Consider the following 18,740-nt stretch of genomic DNA (forward strand, 5'->3'; position numbering starts at 1 on the left):
AAAGTTAAAACCGTGTACAGAAAGTTAATACCCTATACAGAAAGTTAAAACCCTGTAGAGAAAGTTAATGCCCTGTACAGAAAGTTAAAACCCTGTACAAAAAGTTAAAACCCTGTAGCGAAAGTTAAAACCCTGTAGAGAAAGTTAATGCCCTGTACAGAAAGTTAATGCTCTGTACAGAAAGTTAATGCCCTGTACAGAAAGTTAATGCTCTGTACAGAAAGTTAATGCCCTGTACAGAAAGTTAATGCCCTGCAGAAAGTTGAAATGTAAGAGTAACTGTCACTAACTGTAAATAAACTTTAAGAAAAAAGGAAATAAAACCAGAAAATGTTGGAAACACTCAGCAGGTCAGGCAGCGTCTTCCAGTTCTGATGAAAGGTCATCGACCTGAATTGTCTGTTTCTCTCTCCACAGATGCTGCCTGACCGGCTGAGTTTTTCCAGCATTTTCTGGTTTTATACAGATATTGTCCCATATTTGTAGGCCCATCAAAAGGTTAGCCATGTTAAAAGCTCCCGAAATAAAGATGGGGTTGGAAAGTGCACCACGGCCACAGTCGGAGGAGGTCACTTTTGACTTTGACTAGGGCCGAAACCTGATCAGAGAGGTTCACACACGGAGTTGAGGGAAAAATGGCACTCAGGTGTGGGGCCAACGGACAGCAGCATTGCCTTCTACTCCACAGCTGCAGATAACGCACAGTGTCTTTTGGGATACAGGCGATAGTTGTTGGGAATTGCAGGCAATGAAAACTGCACAGAGCCTCCTCTTCACTCCTACAGCTACTCTGCCAGTTGGGTTATGTGTATCTATGAATTGCTGCTCATCCTCCTTCCATTACTCCTTCTCTTCCTCATTCAAAAAAGAGATCACAAGATAACTATGGATGAGCAAGGCCATTTGGCTCGCCTTGAATCAAGCGTTGATCCCTCTTTGTGTGAAGAAAGAGTTCTTGATATCATTCCTACATTTCAATCTATGTTGTTTCCTCCTATACTAACGTTCCTCCTTGTGGCTTTTCCCTGCACTGGCAACAGCACATCAGTAGCTCCCTTGTGCCTCAGTGGTCAGCACTGCACAAGGGAGCCAAGGTGTGGTCTGAGCAGCAGACTGTTCACAACTTCCTCTGACATAAATGCCTGGACTTACCTTATGAAAACCACCCATTTCTGGGTCTGGCAAGTGAAGTGGGGCAGGGCACCTCAGCCAAAACTCTGCACCAGAACTGGTCACCTCGATTTCTGCCATGTTTCCCTCCCATGGCTCTTCTGTGGTCCTGGCAGCGCACCCACCAGAATCATATGGACTGCCGGGGTGGGGGGTGGCTAAATTCTGGAACACGGATTTGACCGGGAGTCACGTCTACTGCGTTGAAACTCCAGTTTCTGAGCAGTCCAGGCTACTTTGTAAGACTGCCATCTATGGGAGCAGTAACTGTTGCCGGTACAGAAGTGACAACAGCCCTTATCCCCTTCTCCTAATGTCTGGCTGGCGGTTACATTGGTCTGCCACACTCACCAGGGTCTTCTTCACTTCATGTCCTGCCTCACTCGTTGCATTGCAGATGTGGGTTCTGGACTCCTCCAATTGTCCCATCATCAGCACCGTGAGAGAAGAGGCTGTCTCCACTGCCCGCATGTGAGACCAATGCTTCTGAATCATTGCTCTTTAACAGCCCGGACCCCTGAGATCATGGTCTTGGAATCCTCAGCTAAGGCCTCTTGCTTATGTCACCTTTGGGGAGAGACAGATATCTCCTCAAATTTGCCTCCCAGCTCCTCCTATTCACTGCTGCTCTGGGACCCACCCAGTAATATCTGCTCTGTGTCAGTAATACCGCCTCCCTGAATGGGTGTCTCTGAGCTGTTGCTTGAGTAAACAAGATGGCATAGCAGAACGGGTGGATCAGGTGCAGGAAGGGTCCTTCTGGAGGCACCAGGCTGCTCAGATGCTTCTTTCTCTAAGCATTCAGCACCTTTGAGGGATGCAAAGGACAACCAACTAACTTGTGCACCATATGGTTGTGACGCTCCTCAGTATCACAGTGTTTCCCTGCACCTCGTCCAGAGCTGACTGCTGCCATTGTAAAGGCTTTACTGTGATTCTCACAGAATTTTGGCCCTTACCCACCTGGAGGTGGGTGGTAATCGTTGAAATGTCAGGCACCAAGATACTAAGAGAACTCAGCGAGAAGGCACAAAACTAGTTCCGTGGCCAGGCAGAGGAGCAACACAGCAGCTACTTCCCTGGTTTCGGGCTGATCGAACGGACAAGCAGATGAATTAAGTAGCTATGAGGACTGGCCAGTCTGGCAAGCCAGGCCCCACTCCACAGAGGGCTGAATGGCACCAAATTGTGCCAGTCATTGTGAACCTGGAGTCAAGCATGGCACACTATCAGCCTGGTAACCAGTAGCCAGTGGTGTTCCGCAGGGGTCGGTGCTGGGTCCCCAACTCTTTACAATCTATATTAACGATTTGGAGGAGGGGACCGAGTGTAACATATCAAAGTTTGCAGATGATACAAAGATGGGAGGGAAAGTGGAGAGTGAGGAGGACATAAAAAACCTACAGGGGGATATAGGCAGGCTGGGTGAGTGGGCGGAGATTTGGCAGATGCAATACAATATTGGGAAATGTGAGGTGATGCACTTTGGCAGGAAAAATCAGAGAGCAAGTTATTATCTTAATGGCGTGAAACTGGAAAGTACTACAGTACAAAGGGATCTGGGGGTCCTAGTGCAAGAAAATCAAAAAGTTAGTATGCAGGTGCAGCAGGTGATCAAGAAGGCCAACGGAATGTTGGCTTTTATTGCTAGGGGGATAGAATATAAAAACAGGGAGGTATTGCTGCAGTTATATAAGGTATTGGTGAGACCGCACCTGGAATACTGTATACAGTTTTGGTGTCCATACCTAAGAAAAGACATACTTGCTCTCGAGGCAGTACAAAGAAGGTTCACTCGGTTAATCCCGGGGATGAGGGGGCGGACATATGAGGAGAGGTTGAGTAGATTGGGACTCTACTCATTGGAGTTCAGAAGAATGAGAGGCGATCTTATTGAAACATATAAGATTGTGAAGGGGCTTGATCGGGTGGATGCGGTAAGGATGTTCCCAAGGATGGGTGAAACTAGAACTAGGGGGCATAATCTTAGAATAAGGGGCTGCTCTTTCAAAACTGAGATGAGGAGAAACTTCTTCACTCAGAGGGTAGTAGGTCTGTGGAATTTGCTGCCCCAGGAAGCTGTGGAAGCTACATCATTAAATAAATTTAAAACAGAAATAGACAGTTTCCTAGAAGTAAAGGGAATTGGGGGTTATGGGGAGCGGGCAGGAAATTGGACATGAATTTAGATTTGAGGTTAGGATCAGATCAGCCATGATCTTATTGAATGGCGGAGAAGGCTCGAAGGGCCGATTGGCCTACTCCTGCTCCTATTTCTTATGTTCTTATGTTCTTATGATCTGTAAAAACTCCCACGACACTCCCCTGTCTGCTGGGGGAGTGAGGCCTCCACATTGAGCATCCTCCAGTCTAGCATTGACTGAAAACCCTCCACGCCAGGCCAACCCAGCAATTGACTTGTGGGCCCCTTCAACTATGTGGCCCCATGAATGGGCACTGGAAGATCATGCGGGGAGCTGTAGCTGTTTCTCCGCGTCTGAATTTGACAAATCCACAGCACTGACTATTTTACTTAATTTGAGCTGCAAGGTTGGCTTAGTGAGGGCGCATTTCACTCAATGGGAACGGGCGACGTCATTGCAAGTGATGTCACTAGCAGGGCTGTAGCTTTAGTATGCACTGAGAGTGATGTCATCAGGTGGCCCGGCCCATCCTCAGTGACGTCACAGGTCGATCGAAAACCGGAAGTACCCACACTGTTGCTAATCACTCCATCAAACACCCTGGGAGAGTGATGGGGCATCGTGTGTGGGTCATGGATTGTTTTCAGGTTTATTGAGTGGAAAGTTGGGGGTCACCTTTTACACTACAAAGTGAAAAGTGACACTGTGTCCTAACTTCCGGATTTCAGGCCGTCCGATGACATCACTTGCCATGCATGCACCGGGCCTTATAGAATCATAGAAAGGTTACAGCACGGAAGGAGGCCATTCGGCCCATTGAGACCGTGCCTTCCGGGAAATCAAATCGCTGCCGTTCATGGTCAAGAGCGTGATCCAGGTCTAAAGGAAGAGGGGGGTGAGAGGGAGAATGTGATCCATCTCCCAGTCTGGACTACATTCTCTCTCTCTTCGCCCCCATCCCTTAGACCTGGATCATGTTTTCCCTCTCCGCTCTTTACGTGCTCCGCTTGCACCTCCTCGTGCTCTGCTTTACACACCCCCGTACTCTGCTTCCCACCTCCCCACCCGTGCTCTGCTGTGAGCAATACAGGAGAAAAAAGGAGGAGGTCGTATTGGAGAGGATTAAAAATAGATAAAGAAGCGGTATGTAAAACCTTAACAGTACTCAAAGGAGAAAAGTCACCCGGACCAGATGGGATGCATCCTAGATTACTGAGGGAAGTAAGGGTGGAAATTGCGGAGGCTCTGGCCACAATCTTCCAATCCTCCTTAGATATGGGGGCAGTGCCAGAGGACTGGAGGATTGCAAATGTTACACCCCTGTTCAAAAAAGGGGAGAGGGATAAACCCGGAAATTACAGGCCAGTCAACCTAACGATGGAGGGGAAATTTTTAGAGACAATAACCCGGGACAAAATTAATTGGCACTTGGATAAATATGAGCTAATAAATGAAAGTCAGCACAGATTAGTTCCAAAGTTTTCAGATGACACGAAACTCGGAAGTGGTAGTAAATAATGTGGAGGATAGTAACAGGCTTCAGGAGGACACAGACTGACTGTTGAAATGGGCAGACACTTGGCAGATGAAATTTAACGCAGAGAAGTGTGAAATGTTACATTCTGGTGGGAAGAATGAGGAGAGGCGATATAAACTAAATGGTACAGATTTAAAGGGAGTGCAGGAACAGAGAGACCGGGGGTGTATGTACACAAATCTTTAAAGGTGGCAGGACAAGTTGTGAAGGCTGTTAAAAAAGCATTTAGGATCCTTGACTTTATTGATAGAGGCTTAGAGTACAAAAGGAAGGAAGTTATGCTAAACCTTTATAAAACACTGGTTAGACCTCAGCTGGAGTATTGTGTTCAATTCTGGGCACCACATTTTAAGAAGGATGTGAAGGCCTTAGAGAGGGTGCAGAAGAGGTTTACTAGAATGGTGCCAGGGATGAGGGACTTCAGTTATGATGAGAGACTGGAGAAGCTGGGGTTTTTCTCCTTGGAGCAGAGAAGTTAAGAGGAGATTTGATAGAGGTGTTCAAAATCATGAACGGTTTTGATAGAGTAAATAAGTAAAAACTTTCCAGTGGTAGAGGGTAACCAGAAGACACAGAATTAAGGTGATTGGCAAAAGAACCAGAGGCGACATGAAGAAACATTTTTTTACGCAGCGAGTTGTTATGATTTGGAAGGCACTGCCTGAAAAGGTGGTAGCAACAGATTCAATAGTAAGTTTCAAAAGGGAGTTGGATAAATACTTGAAGGGAAAAAAATTATGCTATGGGGAAAGAGCAGTGGAATAGGACTAATTGGATAGCTCTTTCAAAGAGCCGGCACAGGCACGATGGGCCGAATGGCCTCCTTCTGTGCTGTACCATAATATGATACTTTGTGGGCACGCAGCGGAAGAAAGGTGAGGCTGCTAAACATGGTCGTGACTGTACTGATAAGGTTGCCAAAATGTGTACTAATAACTCACTGCACAATCACCTCTTTCTATGATCTGCATTCTTAACTGGATGACATCCCCTGACTCGACATACACTTGGCAAGACCACTGGTTTACATGCAAAACCAGACAGAATCGTGGAATACAATCACTGGCAATAAATCAGAATTTGACTTATTCATGATGCAATGACCCTGACGATTGGTTTAATTTAAATACCTCTTACACCGAGAGAAACATAGCCAGGAATTTAATTCCCTCCCTCCAGTCACAGTTTTCTCCTCTCTCTCCTGAAGGCGCCGATTCCTCGCTGGGGAGATGCTTCCCAGATTTCGTAGGTGCTGGTCGCCCACCCGTATCTCATCCAAGCAACTATTCTTCATGTGTGAACCTAGACGCTGAAGGGGGAGTTTTAACTGAGAGTGGGATTTGGGCAGGTGGAGGGGGGGATGGGTGAGCGCTGAACTCACCCGATGCCGGCAGTTATGAGGCCCGGCATGATTTTAACTCCCGGGCCTTATAATTCCAGCCAGCGGTCAGCTGCCCGCCCGAAACGGCTGGAAAGCGGCAGCTGAACGGAGGGCAGGAGCGGAAGTTCGGGCGGCAGGAGGTCACCAGCCGGCAAGAGGGTAAGTTGCAAGGAGGGGGTTTTGGGAGGGTCTTGCAATCGGGGGTGAGGAGTCAAGCTCGGGGTGAGGGAGGCCTAAACTTTCCTTGTGAGGGACAAAGGAGCACTTCTGACCCCACAAGGAAAGTATTAACACAAAAGAGCAATGATTATACACTGAATGGAACTTATCGGAAGAGTGACACAGAACATTAAAAGCAACACCTCAGGTTGATAAGGTTGTAAAAAAAAATCCTAGAATTCTAGGTTTTATTTCAAGAGGTGTAGAATATAAAATCCAAGAGGTAATTATGAGCCTTTAGAAAACCTCAATAAGATCTCAGTTAGTGCTGTGTGCAGTTTAGAGAGGATACAAGGCAGATTTACTGGTGTAGATTTTAGAGATAGTAACAGAAAATGACTAACATAGGTATTATGGGTGAGGGAAGTTAGCCTGAGTCAGTATCTCCTCGTAGAGAGTTGCTGACCCTGCACAGATAAGAGACTTACCTTTGAGCAAGCCAGCTACAAAATGAAAGATAAAATTGAGAAGAGAGAAACAGGAGAAGGTGTGGCTGTCTATGATTAATCACAAGTAGACTAAATTGGGAATGAACAAAAGAGAGAACTATATTAGATTAACAAAGTAAGGTTTTAATGAACTAACATAATTAACAAGGCAGCAAGCCAGCATAGGAATAGTGGGAAATTACTGAAAGGGAGCAGCTGAGATCTTCTAGAGGTACACAACCTTTTGAAGCACAGATAAGGATGAGGAGATGCCATTTTAGTTTCACATTGAAAGTGTCATGAAGGCAGAGGCTATCAGGTGGCAGAAGTTTGTATACTAGTGAGTATAAACGTTAAGCTTCCTAGTGGCCTGTGGGCAGCTTGGACTAAAGACACTGGAGATCAAACTGAGTCAGAGGTTGTAGGTTCAAGCCCCACCCCAGAGACTTGAGCGCATAATCTAAGCTGACACTCCAGTGCAGTACTGGGGGAGTGCTACATTGTCGGAGGTGCCATCTTTCAGATGAGATGTTAAAGCGAGGCCCCGTCTGCCCTCTCAAGTGGACATAAAAGACCTCATAACATTATTTCGAAGAAGAGCAAGGGAGTTCTCCCAGGTGTCCTGGCCAATATTTATCCCTCAACCAACATCACTAAAACAGATTATCTGATCATTATCACATTGCTGTTTGTGGGACCTTGCTGTGTGCAAATTGGCTGCTGCGTTTCCTACATTACAACAGTGAACACACTTGAAAAGTACTTCATTGGAAGTAAAGTGCTTTGGGATATCCTGAGTATTGAGAACTCCAAGTTCATTTGCAACGTTTACCAAATGCTGGGTGAAACGCCCTTTGCCCCAATAATGTACCTTACCTCTTCCTCAGTAAAGGACACAAACTGTATCAGTGTGACGTTTCCAGTTCCTACTCCAGCCATCCTTGTGGCCTCTCGAGGTGAAACCTCAAGATTTAATGCCAATCAGAAACGAATGCCGCCAAATTCTTATCACAGTCGGGAGAGAGAGTCAGCGTCTCGCTTGGGGCTGGGTTCAAGTCCCAGAGAAGTGGGAGGAGGTGTTTTAATTGGCTGCGCATCAAAAGATCTGCTCATTAGATTTCAGTTGATTGAAGGAGGGAGCTTCCTGACATCTTAACAATATATTGACATCAGGCCCGCCATCACTGAAATGGAAGTAGAAAAAAACCAAACAGGGCCGTATCTTTTGAATGAAAAGTAAATGGAGAAAGCACTGGAAAATATCAAATATCAAACAAAAACACTTGCCATTCAACAGACTTTGGGCCTGCTAATACAAAGGAACACTTTACTCTGCAGAGATATAAATCAACCATGGGCTGAGAAAAGCAGAGACAGAGTGTCTCCATTCTCTATAAAGAAAAACAACTTTACTCGTCTTGTCACCATTTTACAAATTCATTTTAAAACTGATATGAGCAATGTTTTATTTATTCTTAAACAGCTATTATCTTCTTTGCTGAAAGGCTCATTGTTTGTTCATTCATCACCTGACGTTTTCATTGAATTCTTGAATGCTGCAGTCACCAAAATAACTTGGCAATTACTGTTGTGGTTTTTTTTTAAAAAACCTTTATTGAAACTTATTGCAGGAAAACAAGATTTTAAAAAAGTGCTTGTGACAACATGTGGTATTCTCGAGTGTTGTGAATCAGTATGGTGCTTGTGAATAATTAAAATGACGCATCAGAATCAAAATCTTAATTCAGCCGATGCATAATGGCAGCGTTACCTAAAAGGCACCATGAGAAGAGAGAATGTGTCTCTCATTATTCCCTCACCACCGACAGAAATGTTTTGGTAATTCATTTCAGAACCGTGATGCATTTGGGTTTCCCAAGTTAATCACTGTCAAGAAAAACAGCATTAACATATCACAGGTGATTAGAATCTTTTTGTACACAACTTCTTCAATTCACTTCCTTCACCTGTAGCACAAAGTCTTCCTGGATTGAATCACACCCATCCGGAGCACAGTATTGGTCCAGAATCATTTTATACTAAAGAGAATCACACTATATTCTGCTGTGTATATATTGAGGGCATCGCGTCGTGCTGCACAGACTGACAAGATAGAATCACATACGTCCAGAGTATGACATTGTGCTGTACTGAACCACATCGATCCAGAGCACTATGGACGTGGTGCATAGAATCACATCGAGCCGGAGCACTGGGATGTGCCACACAGAACCAAAGTGGCTTTTAGAAATGCTTTTGACAAGGTTCCACTTTGGCAATTAATGAATAGGAAACAAGGCTGCGAAGCTGGATAGAAAATTAGCTTTAAAATAAAAACAAACAGAGGGAACGACCATAAATGAGAACTTTTCAGGGCTTGGCTATGGGATCCTTGCTATTTTTAACATGCGTTAAAGGCTCAGACAAGGGGATGAGAAGCAAGATCCATAAATCTGCAGCCGACACTGAAATGGGAGACTGGGTAAACAACAAGGAACAACACAAAACCTGCAAAAGGATTTGGACAGTTCAGGCGACGGAAACAACAGGCAGTGGATGCAATTCATAGTTTGCCAGATGTCCACTTTTCCTGCAGGTAGTCAGCTTTTATAACCCCCGCCCCCACTCCCCCCCCCCCCCCCTCCTTTGTGCTGATTTGGTGTTGGCTTCTTTTGCCCCATAACGAACTGCTCTTGTGCCCAACGTTAGGATGGGTGAGGGTGAAAAGCAATCAGTGTGGTGGAGGGGGTCACCAACCTTCCAGGGTTGCCATGGAGTCTCCAAGAATTGAAGATTAATCTCCAGCACACTGCTGGGAGCAACAACCCGGGAGTCATTTTAAATAACTTTCAGGGGTGAAAACAAAGTTATTGCAACAGGAGAGGCCCTGGAGAAGGAGCGCGTGGTGTCCACTGGTACCGCTTGAGGCCTTCCGGCAACAGGTGGGCACCGCAGGGACTGGAGTGCATCCTTGGATCGATGTAATAAAATTATTATTTGACACTTATTTTGGTTTTATCTGCTGCACATAAAAAAACACACCCTAACCCCCTACCCCCCCCCCCTCTTATAAAAGGGGGGGGGGCCTAAAACACAAGAAGAAAAAACTTTCAGGGGTGAAAACAAAGTTATTGCAACAGGAAAGGCCCTGGAGAAGGAGCACGCGTGGTGTCCACTGGCCTTCGGTGACCGGTGGGCACCGCAGGGACTGGAGTGTGTCGTGGATACTGCAAACAATATTATTTAATTTCAAAAGTTTCCTTTTTCTTTTGTACGATTTGGGTGTTTATTAGTTGCGCCCCTCTTAAAAAAAAGGAGGGGGCACTTTCGTTAAGATTTCTATTATTGTTGGGTTGATGGCACTGGAACAAGCCAGTGCCTCTTTTCATTGAAAGTAGGAGGCAGAGAACCAGCTGAATTGTGATCGCATTTTGAGCTGCTGGCTGTTTGTCCCTCTGCGGATGGCGGTGTCTCTGCACTTTGCCCTGGTGGTTTAAAGGGTTTTTTTTTCCCACAAAAGAGGGAAATATCCAGAGAGGCGGAACCGAGCCGAGGGACGCAGCTGGTTTCTCTGGCTGATCGCTAATTGATTCTGTTCTTTTTCAGGCCTCTCTTCCCCGTCCACAACCTCCGTCTCCGATCACTCTGGGAAACGTGTGAGTATCGTTTATAAAGTATCATTTGTAAAAGTATCATTTATACCACTTGGTGGTGCTGGGATTAGTTGTTCACTCAGGTCTTGTGCTCAAACCACCTTCTCTCCCCAACGTTGAGCCTCTCGCCCGACTGATCCGCATCTTTGAGACCAAAATGCTGGGAACCCTGATGTCCAGATCAACTTGAGATTTGGCTGGACGGAACACACGAGTGATACAAGCAAGCGCTGTGCTTGTCCACATAGCCTGCAGGAGACTCATCGCGGGGCTAGGGGCTCACCAGTCGAGGTTGTTCCTCACGCTGAGTTCATCTGACAAAGGGTTTCATTGCATTTCTTTAAACATACCTACTTGTACAGTGTATTTGTCTGTGACTGTCTCATGACTGGTTTTGATACGAAACCCTGGGAACCAAGGGTCCCATTTCTTATCTGTGGTTCTTAATGTTGCTGAATCCTGTATTTCTCAGTGTTTCTTTTTAAGTTAATCTTTTTTCCTCTGCAGCTTTTCATTTCCCTCAAACATTAATTGTGTTATTTTCTTTATAAATGTGATTTGCTGGCTTAATCTTTTCGCTACTTGTTTTAAGCTCACAATTTTAGAGAAGCGTAGACTTACGGGTGGTTTTGTTGAGGTTTATAAGATGATTTAGGTAGTGGTTTAGATTCGTTCAGTGGTCAGGGACAGGAGGGTGTGACTGCAGGTCAGGCAGGTGTGGGGACCCAGGATGTCGTGATGGAGGAGCCTCAACCCTTGACCTTGTCCAACAGGTATGAGGTACTTGCTACCTGCATGGATGAGAGCAAGGACTGCAGGGAAGATGGACAAGCTGACCATGGCACTGCAGTACAGGAGGCCAGTCACGTGGCGGGTAGTGAAAAGGAATGTGGAGACAGTATAGTCAGGGGGATTGATACTGTTCTCTGCAGCTGTGTCCGACAGTCCTGAAGGCTGTGTTGTCTGCCCGGTGCCAGGGTTAAGGACGTCTCCTCGCGGCTGGAAAAGAACTTGCAGCATGAGGGGGAGGATCCATTTGTCGTGGTGCACGTAGGGACCAACAACATAGCAGAACCTCATTCTTAGTTCTACCTAAGACAGTTTGAGGAGCTAGGGTCTAAATTAATAAGCAGAGCCTCAAAGGTAATAATCTCTGGATTACTACCTGAGCCACATGCAAATTGGCATAGGGTCAAACAGATCAGAGAGTTAAATGCGTGGCTCAAAGAGTGGTGTGGGAGGAAGGGATTTCGATTCATGGGCACTGGCACCAGTACTGGGGAAAGAGGGAGCTGTTCCGATGGGATGGGCTCCACTTAAACTGCGCTTGGACCAGCGTCCTTGCAAATCGAATAACTAGGGCTGTAGATAGGGCTTTAAACTAAAAAGCGGGGGGTTCAGGTGAGGGGAAATTTAGAAATATAATGAGAGAAGTTAAGACAATAGAATAGTGTAGTAACTTGGGCAAAGATAAGCAGAGTGTGGCAGGAAGGGGCAGAGAGTTTACCAATAATAGTGCAACAACAAATAAGGAAAAGATGGTTAAAAAGTCAAAATTAAAGGCTCTTTATCTGATTGCATGGAGCATTCGTAACAAGATAGATGAATTAATTGCACAAAAAGAGATAAATGGGTTTGACCTAATAGCCATTACAGAGACATGGTTGCAAAATGACCAAGGTTGGGAACTAAATATTCCAGGGTACATGACATTTAGAAAAGACAGGCAGAATGGAAAAGGAGGGGGTGTACCCTAATAATAAAAGATGATATAACGACAGTAGTGAGAAAGGATCAGGAAGTAGAATCAGTATGGGTGGAAGTAAGAAATAACAAGGGGCAGAAAACACTGATGGGAGTAACGTATAGGCCTCCTAATAGTAGCTATACCATTGGGCAGCGTATTAATCAAGAAATAATAGGAGCTTGTAACAAAGGTAATGCAGTAATCATGGGGGACTTTAATCTGCATATAGATTGGGCAAATCAAATTGGCAAAGGTAGCTTGGAAGACAAATTCGAGATGGTTTCCTCGAGCAATATGTCATGGAACCAATCAGGGAACAGGCTATTTTAGATCTTGTATTGTGTAATGATATAGGGTTAATTAGTAATCACACAGTAAAAGAACCTCTGGGGAAGAGCGATCATAATATGATCGAATTTCACATTGAGTTTGAAAGTAATGTATTTAAGTCAGAAACTAGAGTCTTAAACTTAAATAAAACCAATTACATAGGTATGAGGGGAGAGTTGTCAAAGGTAGAATGGGAAATTAAATTAAAGGGTTTGACAGTTGAAAAGCAATGGCAAATATTTAAAGAAATATTTCAGTATTCTCAACAAATATACATTCCATTGAGAAATAAAAACTCCACGGGAAGAGTGATCCTCCTGTGACTAACTAAAGAAGTTAAGGAGAGTATTAGATTGAAAGAAGAGGCCTATAATGTTGCCAAGAAAAGTAATAAGCCTGGGGATTGGAAGAGTTTTAGAAACCAACAAAGGCTGACCAAAACATTGATTAAAAAGGGAGAAAATAGAATATGAAAGTAAACTCGCAAGAAATATGAAAACGGATTGTAAGAGCTTCTACAAGTATGTAAAAAGGAAGAGAATAGCAAAAGTAAACATTGGTCCCTTAGAGGCTGAGACAGGAGAAATTATAATGGGGAATCAGGAGATGGCAGATGCATTAAACAAATATTTTGTATCTGTCTTCCTTAAGAGCATACCAAAAATAGTGGGAAACCAAGGGGTAAATGAGAGTGACGAACTTAAACCAATTAATATCACTAGAGAAAAAGTACTAGACAAACTAATGGGACTAAAAGCCGATAAATCCCCTTGACCTGATGGCCTACATCCGAGGGTTCTAAAAGAGGTGGCTGCAGAGATAGCGGATGCATTGGTTATGATCTTCCAAAATTCTCTAGATTCTGGAACGGTCCCAATGGATTGGAAGGTAGCAAATGTTACCTCGCTATTCAAGAAGGGAGGGAGAGAGAAAACAGGGAACTACAGGCCAGTTAGCCTGACATCGGTCATCAGGAATCCATTATTAAGGAAGTGGTAGCACAGTACTTAGAAAATCATATGATTAGGCAGAGTCAACATGGTTTTATGAAAGGAAAATTGTGTTTGACATTTATTAGAGTTTTTTGAGGATGTAACTAGCAGGGTAGATAAAGGAGTACCAGTGGATATAGTATACTTGGATTTTCAAAAGGCATTCGATAAGGTGTCACATAAAAGGTTGTTACACAAGGTAAGGGCTCATGGGGTTGGGGATAATATATTAGCATGGATAGAGGACTGGTTAAAGGACAGAAAACAGAGAGTGGGGATAAACAGGTCATTTTCAGGCTGGCAGGCTGTAACTAGTGGGGTGCCGCAAGGATCAGTGCTTGGGCCTCAGCTATTAGATGAGGGGACCGAGTGTAATGTATCCAAGTTTGCTGACGATACAAAGCTAGATGGGAAAGTAAGGAGAGTAAGTGAGGAGGACACAAAGAGTTTGCAAAGGGATATGGACGGGTTAAATGAATGGGCAAGAAGGTGGCAGATGGAGTATAATGTGAGGTTATTCACTTTGGTAGGAAGAATAGAAAAACAGAATATTTTTTTAAATGGTGAGAAACTATTTGAACTGGTGTTCAGAGAGACTTGGGTGTCCTCGTACAAGAAACACAAAAAGTTAGCATGCAGGTACAGGAGGCAATTAGGAAGGCAAATGGCATGTTGGCCTTTATTGCAAGGGGGTTGGAGTACAAGAGTAAGGAAGTCTTATTACAGTTGTACACGGCTTTGGTGAGACCTCACCTGGAGTACTGCATACAGTTTTGGTCTCCTTATCTAAGGAAGGATATTCCTTAGATAAGTGGGGGCTTGACAGGGTAAATGCTGAGCGATTGTTTCCCCTAGCTAGAGAGTCTAGAACTAGGGGGCATAATCACAGGATACGGGGTTGGCCATTTAAGACTGAGATGAGGAGGAATTTCTTCACACAGAGGGTGTGAATCTTTGGAATTCTCAACCCCAGAGGATGCTGAGTCATTGAATACATTCAAGACTGAGATGGATAGATTTTTGGACTCTAGAGGAATCAAGGTATATGGGGATTGGGCGGGAAAGTGGAGCTGAGGTCGAAGATCAGCCATGATCTTATTGAATTTGTTTCATCAATGACCTTCCCTCCATCATAAGGTCAGAAATGGGGATGTTCGCTGATGATTGCACAGTGTTCAGTTCCATTCGCAACCCCTCAAATAATGAAGCAACCCGAGCCCGCATGTAGCAAGACCTGGACAACATCCAGGCTTGGGCTCATAAGTGGCAAGTAACATTCGCGCCAGACAAGTACCAGGCAATGACCATCTCCAACAAGAGAGAGTCTAACTACCTCCCCTTGACATTCAACGGCATTACCATTGCCGAATCCCCCACCATCAACATCATGGGGGTCACCATTGACCAGAGAGTTAACTGGACCAGCCATATACATACTGTGGCTACAAGAGCAGGTCAGAGGCTGGGTATTCTGCGGCGAGTGACTCACCTCCTGACTCCCCAAGGCCTTTCCACCATTTACAAGGCACAAGTCAGGAGTGTGATGGAATACTCTCCACTTGCCTGGATGAGTGCAGCTCCAACAACACTCAAGAAGCTCGACACCATCCAGGACAAAGCAGCCTGCTTGAATGGCACCCCATCCACCACCCTAAACATTCACTCCCTTCACCACCGGTGCACTGTGGCTGCAGTGTGTACCATCCACTGCAGCAACACACCAAGGCTTCTTCGACAGCACCTCCCAAACCCGCGACCTCTACCACCTAGAAGGACAAGAGCAGCAGGTACATGGGAACAACACCACCTGCACGTTCCCCTCCAAGTCACACACCATCCCGACTTGGAAATATATCACCGTTCCTTCATCGTCGCTGGGTCAAAATCCTGGAACTCCCTTCCTAACAGCACTGTGGGAGAACCTTCACCACACGGACTGCAGCGGTTCAAGGAAACGGCTCACCACCACCTTCTCAAGGGCAATTAGGGATGGGCAATAAATGCCGGCCTCGCCAGCGACGCCCACATCCCATGAACAAATTTTTAAAAATTGACCAGTTGGGCCGAATGACCTGTTTCTGTGCTATAGTTTCGATGTAAATTTACCTTTCTGTTCCAGCTGGTTTGCTTGAAAACAAACCTGTTTTCTCATTCTAGCTGGTTTTATGTCAGCAAAAGTCTGTTAGGCTATGTGATTGGCTGCGTGTACTAACTCAAAGTAGCTTTGCTCACCAATGATACCTGTGTTAGCTATTTTGTCATAGGTTTTAGCATTAAACAATCTGGAGGTGCATTTATTTTCTGACATTTGTTTTTTCTTCTCCCAAAGCTCTTAGACTATTCATTAGGAACAGGAGTAGGCCATTCAGCCCCTCGAGCCTGTTCTGCCATTCAGTTAGGTCATGGCTGATCTGTATTCCAACTCCATCTACCCGCCTTGGTTCCATATCCCTTAATACCCTTACCTAACAAAAAATCTATCAATTTCACTTTTGAAATTGACCCCCAGCTTTAACAGCTTTTGGGGGAAGAGCGTTCGAGGTTTCCATCACACTTTATGTGAGGAAGTACTTCCTGACATCACGTTAGAACGGCCTAGCTCTATATATTAAGGTTATGCCCCCTTGCTCTGGACACTCTCACCAGAGGCAATAGTTTCTCTCTACCTTATCAAATCCTTTAATCATCTCAATTGGATCACCCCTTAATCTTCTGTATTGACACTTGCATCAGCCAAGTGTCCTGCTCCTGACAGGGTGAGGCTCGGCTGTGAGACCCTCCACAGCCTGCCTAGACTCGGACTAAGAAGAAGCGCTGGATGGTGTTTGTTGAATCATAGCCCAAGGCGTTCCAGGAGAAAAGTGCTTGAAAATTGGTGGGGGTGGGTGAGGTTACAAGAAAAGTCGCTGCGATAACTTCAAGATCACCTGCTTAAAATAAATTATATCATGTATTCCACTTTAAGTGAAGTTAAAGTATCCTGTATGCTTACCTACTGTTGGCCATTTATATTGTGTGTCAGCAGAGGCTTGGGAGGCGATTGCCTGGTGCCCTGTTGACTTGGTGATTGGTGTAATGGTGAAGGACCTGAAGGGGAAGAAAAACATTTGTAAAATAAAACCATAAATATTGAGGCTGTTAATCTTTCAAAAGGGACCTGGAAATTGGGAAGAGGAGGTGTGCGGGGAAGAGACTTAGTTTACACAGTTGGGGAAGAAAGGGAGATTTGTCTCTGATCTCCTGTCTTATGATGGTCTTTGTTGATGAAAATTACACCAAATGAAACATGCAGGATTGTTTTACTTAAGCTTCACCTAGGGCCCTGTTGTATTGGCCAGAAATGAATACCTAATTGGTACAGAATGGCCTGAACCGCTAAGAGACCCGGTTGTAGAATCATAGCAAGGTTACAGCATGGAAGGAGGCCATTCGGCCCATCCAGTCTGTGCCGGCTGTATGTAAGAGCAATCCAGTTAGTCCCACTCCCCCATCCTATCCCCGAAGCCCTGCAAATTTTTTATTTTCAAGTACTTATCCAGTTCCCTTTTGAAGGCTATGATTGAATCTACCTCCACCATCCCCTCAGGCAGTGCATTCCAGATCCTAAATCAAATCTCCTCGCAACCTTCTATGTTCCAAGGAGAACAACCCCAGCTTCTCCAGTCTGTCCATGTATTTAAGGTTCCTCATCCCTGGAATCATTCTAGTAAATCTCCTCTGCACCCTCTCTAAGGCCTTCACATTTTTCCTAAAATGCGGTGTCCAGAACTGGACACAATACTCCAGTTGTGGCCGAACCAGTGTTTTATAAAGGTTCATTGCGATTTCCTTACTTTTGTACTCTATGCCTCTATTTATAAAGCTTAGGATCTCGTATGCTTTTTTAACCGCTTTCTCAACCCGCCCTGCCACCTTCAACGATTTGTGCACATATACCCCCAGATCGCTCTGTTCCTGTACCCCTTTTAGAATTGTACCCTTTGGTTTATATTGCCTCTCCTCCTTCTTCCTACCGAAATGTACCACTTTGCATTTTTCTGCGTTAAATTTCATCTGCCATGTGTCCGCCCATGCCACCAGCCTGTCTATATCCTCTAGAAGTCTATCACTATCCTCCTCACTGTTTACTACCCTTCCAAGTTTTATGTCATCTGCAGATTTTGAAATTGTGCCTTGTACACCCAAGTCCAAGTCATTAATATATGTCAAGAAAAGCAGGGGCACCAGCACCGACCCCTGGGGAGCACCACTGTACACCTCCTACCAGTGCGAAAAACAACTGTTCACCACTACTCTCTGCTTCCTGTCACTTAGCCAATTCCATATCCATGTTGCTACTGCCCCCTTTATTCCATGGGCCGCAATCTTGATTACAAGCCAACCATGCGGTACTTTATCAAATGCCTTTTGAAAATCCATATACACCACATCAACTGCATTGCCCTCAAGTACCCTCTCTGTTACTTCATCAAAAAAGTCTGAGGTTAGTTAAACACGATTTGCCTTTAACAAATCCGTGCTGGCTTTCCCTATTCAATCCACACTTGTCTAAGTGACTGTTAGTTCTGTCCCGGATTATCGTTTCTAAAAGTTTCCCCACCACCGAGGTTAAACTGGCTAGCCTATAGTTGCTGGGTTTGTCCTTACACCCTCTTTTGAACAAGGGTGTAACATTTGCAATTTGTAGAAGAAGGTTTGATGATAATGTTGGGTTGGGAATTGAGTGAATGGAGAGCTTCAAGTTCAGAGAGAGGCAGATTAGAGTAAGTAAGGGGAGCAGAGTGCAGATGGCTGATAGACTGTGGAAACTCTCAAAATCAAGAGAGGGCTGGAGGTTGGAAAGGTCCAGGAGGAATGAGAAGGCTGGAGACAGGAGAAAGAGTCAGATTTACATAGGTGGGTGTGAGGGGGAGCTTCCTGACTGTAAAAGGAGGCACAGAAGTGGAGGCAACAGAGGAAGAGCTCAGAATCACGTTGAGCTCTGAATTCTTTCAGGTGAGGGTATGTGGTTACGATGAAGGGTCAGAGCTGAAATGTTAACCTGTCGTTGCTCTTTACAGATACTGACTGATCGATTGTGAATTTCCAGCATTTTCTGTTTTTGTGACAGACCTGCCCAAATTTAGTGCTTATTTATTG

At 44.9% G+C, this 18,740-nt stretch overlaps 1 protein-coding gene across 2 annotated transcripts in view; it reads left to right on the plus strand.

Moving 5' to 3' along the window:
* The first annotated feature begins 10,384 nt into the window (after positions 1-10,384).
* The window catches only part of LOC137345042 (aldehyde dehydrogenase, dimeric NADP-preferring-like), a 30,916-nt gene continuing 22,560 nt past the window's right edge, over positions 10,385-18,740 (plus strand). The window contains exon 1 of one of the 2 annotated variants that reach the window (XM_068008454.1): positions 10,385-10,535. The gene's annotated coding sequence lies outside the window, so the exon portion shown is untranslated. Of the gene's footprint in view, positions 10,536-18,304; positions 18,597-18,740 lie in introns of those variants that run through there. The other variant, XM_068008455.1, reaches the window with a different exon arrangement.

This window comes from Heptranchias perlo, chromosome 28, assembly GCF_035084215.1.
Source record: "Heptranchias perlo isolate sHepPer1 chromosome 28, sHepPer1.hap1, whole genome shotgun sequence".
Taxonomy (NCBI): domain Eukaryota; kingdom Metazoa; phylum Chordata; class Chondrichthyes; order Hexanchiformes; family Hexanchidae; genus Heptranchias; species Heptranchias perlo.